The sequence below is a fragment of the Piliocolobus tephrosceles genome, chromosome 12 (assembly GCF_002776525.5).
Source record: "Piliocolobus tephrosceles isolate RC106 chromosome 12, ASM277652v3, whole genome shotgun sequence".
Classification (NCBI taxonomy): domain Eukaryota; kingdom Metazoa; phylum Chordata; class Mammalia; order Primates; family Cercopithecidae; genus Piliocolobus; species Piliocolobus tephrosceles.
In genome coordinates this window covers 17,063,935-17,068,292 of record NC_045445.1, presented here as the reverse complement: position 1 = coordinate 17,068,292, position 4,358 = coordinate 17,063,935, and positions in this window count along the sequence as shown.

Here is a 4,358-nt window from a genome sequence, read left to right as displayed (position 1 = left end):
ACAGCAGATCTCTCTGCAGAAACCCTACATCCCAGATGAGAGTGGGGGCCAATATTCGACATTGTTAAAGAAAAGAATTTTCAACCCAGACTTTCATATCCACCCACACTAGGCTTCATAAGTGAAGCAGAAATAAAATCCTTTATAGAGAAGCAAATGCTGAGAGATTTTGTCACCACCAGGCCTGCCTTACAAGAGCTCCTGAAGGAAACACTAAACATGGAAAGGAAAAACTGGTACCAGCTACTGCAAAAACATACCTAATTGTAAAAACCATCGACACTATGAAGAACCTGCATCAGCTAACAGACAAAATAACCAGCTAGCATCACAATGACATGATTGAATTCACACATATCAATATTAACCTTAAATGTAAATGGGTAAAATGCCCCAATTAAAAGACACAGACTAGCAAACAGGATGAAGAGTCAAGACCCATCAGTGTGCTGTATTCAGGAGACCCATCTCATGTGCAAAGACACATGTAGGCTCAAAATAAAGGGATGAAGGCATATTTACCAAGCAAATGGAAAGAAAAAAAAAAAAAAAAAAAGCATGGGTTACAATGCTAGTTTCAGATAATATAGACTTTAAACCAATAAAGATCAAAAAAGACAAAGAAGGGCATTACACCATGGTAAAGGGATCAATGCAACAAGAAGAGCTAACTATCTGAAATACATATGCACCCAATACAGGAGCACCCAGATTCATAAAGCAAGTTCTTAGAGACTTACAAAGAGACTTAGACGCCCACACAATAATAGTGGGAGACTTTAACATCCCACTGTCAATATTAGACAGATCAACCAAACAGAAAATTAACAAGGATATTCAGGACTTGAACTCAGCTCTGGACCAAGTGGACCTAATAGACATCTACAGAACAATCCACCCCAAATCCACAGAATATACGTTCTTCTCAGCACATCATTGCATTTACTCTAAAATTGACCACATAATTGGAAGTAAAACACTCCTCAGCAAATGCAAAAGAATGGAAATCATAACAAACAGTCTCTCAGACCACAGTGCAATCAAATTAGACCTCAGGATTAAAAAACACACTCAAAACTGCACAACTACCTGGAAACTGAATAACCTGCTTCTGAATGACTACTGGGTAAATAACGAAATTAACGCAGAAATAAGTTCTTTGAAACCAATGAGAACTAAGAAACAATGTACCAGAATCTCTGGGACACAGCTAAAGCAGTGTTTAGAGGGAAATTGATAGCACTAAATGCCCAAAGGAGAAAGCAGGAAAGATCTAAAATCGACACCCTAACATCACACTTAAAAGAATTAGAGAAGCAAGAGGAAACAAATCCAGTATCTAGCAGAAGACAAGAAATAAGTAAGATCAGAGCAGACTGAAGGGGATAAAGAGATGAAAAACCTTTCAAAAAAATAAACGAACCCAGGGGCTGTTTTTTTTTTTTTTTTTTTTTTTTTTTAAAGATTAACAAAATAGATAGACTGCTAGCCAGGCTAATAAAGAAGAAAAGAGAGAAGAATCACAGAAACACAATAAAAAATGATAAAGGGGAGATCACCCCTGATCCCACAGAAATGCAAACTACCATCAGAGAATATTATAAACACATCCATGCAAATAAACTAGAAAATATAGAAGAAATGGATAAATTCCTGGGCACATATACCCTCCCAACACTAAACCAGGAAGAAGTCAAATCCCTGAATAGACCAATAACAAGTTCTAAAATTGGGGCAGTAATTAATAGCCTACCAACAAAATAATGCCCAGGACCAGACGAATTTACAGCCAACTTCTACCAGATGCCATTCCTTCTGAAACTATTCCAAACAATAGAAAAAGAGGGACTCCTCCATAACTCATTTTATGAGGCCAGCATCATCCCGATACCAAAACCTGGCAGAGACACAACAAAAAAAGAAAATTTCAGGCCCATATCGCTGATGAACACCCATGTAAAGATCCTCAATAAAATACTGGCAAACCAAATCCAGCAGCACATCAAAAAGCTTATCCACCATGATCAAGTCAGCGTCATCCCTGGGATGCAAGATTGGTTCAACATACACAAATCAATAAACGTAATCCATTACATAAACAGAACCAATGACAAAAACCACACGATTATCTCAATAGATGCAGAAAAGGCCTTTGATAAAATTCAACACCCCTTCATGCTAAAAACTCCCAATAAGCTAGGTATTGATGGAATGTATCTCAAAATAATAAGAGCTATTTATGACAAACCCATAGCCATTATACTGAATGAACGAAAGCTGGAAGCATTCCCTTTGAAAACTGGCATAAGACAAGGATGCTCTCTCTCACCACTCCTATTCAACATAGTATTGGAAGTTCTGGCCAGGGCAATCAGGCAAGAGAAAGAAATAAAGGGTATTCAAATAGGAAGAGAGGAAGTCAAATTGTCTCTGTTTGCAGATGACATGATTGTATATTTAGAAAACCCAATCGTCAGCTGGGCATGGTGGCTCATGCCTGTGATCCCAGCACTTTAGGAGGCCGAGGAAGGTGGATCATCTGAGGTCAGGAGTTTCAGACCAGCCTGGCCAACCTGGTGAAATCCCGTCTCTACTAAAAATATAAAAATTAGCTGGGCATGACGGCAGATGCCTGTAATCCCAGCTACTCGGGAGGCTGAGGCAGGAGAATCACTTGAACCCGGGAGGTGGAGGCTGCAGTGAGCTGAGATCATGCCATTGCACTCCAGTCTGGGTGACAGAGAGAAACTCCGTCTCAAAAAAGAAAAAAAAAAAAAAAAGAAAACCCAATGGTCTCAGCCCAAAATCTCGTTAAGCTGATAAGCAACTTCAGCAAAGTCTCAGGATACAAAATCAATGTGCAAAAATCACAAGCATTCCTATACACCAATAATAGAGAAACAGAGAGCCAAATCATGAGTGAACTCCCATTCACAATTGCTACAAAGAGAATAAAACACCTAGGAATACAACTTACAAAGGATATGAAGGACCTCTTCAAGGAGAACTACAAACCACTGCTCAAGGAAATAAGAGAGGACACAAACAAATGGAAAAACATTCCATGCTCATGAATAGGAAGAATCAATATCATGAAAATGGCCATACTGCCCAAAGTAATTTACAGATTCAATGCTATTCTCATCAAGCTACCATTGACTTTCTTCACAGAATCATAAAAAACTACTTTTAATTTCATATGGAACCAAGAAAGAGCCCATATAGCCAAGACAATCCCAAGCAAAAAGAACAAAGCTGGAGGCTACCTGATTTCAAACTATACTACAAGGCTACAGTAACCAAAACAGCATGGTACTGGTACCAAAACAGATATATAGACCAATGGAGCAGAACAGAGGCCTCAGAAATAACACCACATATCTACAACCATCTGATCTTTGACAAATCTGACACAAACAAGCAATGGGGAAAGGATTCCCTATTTCATAAATGGTGTTGGGAAAGCTGGCTGGCCATGTGCAGAAAACTGAAACTGGACCCCTTCCTTATACCTTATACAAAAATTAACTCAAGATGGATTAAAGACTTAAATGTCATACCTACAGCCATTAAAAACCCTAGAAGAAAACCTAGGCAATACCATTCAGTACGTAGGCATGGGCAAAGACTTCATGACTAACACCCAAAGCAATGTCAACAAAAGCCAAAATTGACAAATGGGATCTAATTCAACTAAAGAGCTTCTGCACAGCAAAAGATGCTATCATCAGAGTGAACAGGCAACCTACAGAATGGGAGAAAATTTTTGCAATGTATCCATCTGACAAAGGGCTAATATCCAGAATTTAGAAGGAACTTAAACAAATTTACAAGAAAAAAACCAACAACCCCATAAAAAAGTGGGTGAATGACACAAACAGATACTTCTCAAAAGAAGACATTTATGTGGCCAACAAACATATGCAACAAAGCTCATCATCACTGGTCATTAGAGAAATGTAAATCAAAACCACAATAAGATACCATCTCACACCAGTTAGAATGGCAATCATTAAAAAATCAGGAAACAATAGGTGTTGGAGAGGATGTGGAGAACTAGGAACACTTTTACACTGTTGGTGGGATTGTAAACTAGTTCAACCATTATGGAAAACAGTATGGCGATTCCTCAAGGACCTAGAACTAGATGTACCATATGACCCAGCCATCCCACTACTGGGTATATACCCAAAGGATTATAAATTATGCTACTACAAAGACACATGCACACGTATGTTTATTGCGGCACTATTCACAATAGCAAAGACTTGGAATCAACCCAAATGTCCATCAGTGACAGACTGGATTAAGAAAATGTGGCACATATACACCATGGAATACTATGCAGCCATAAAAAA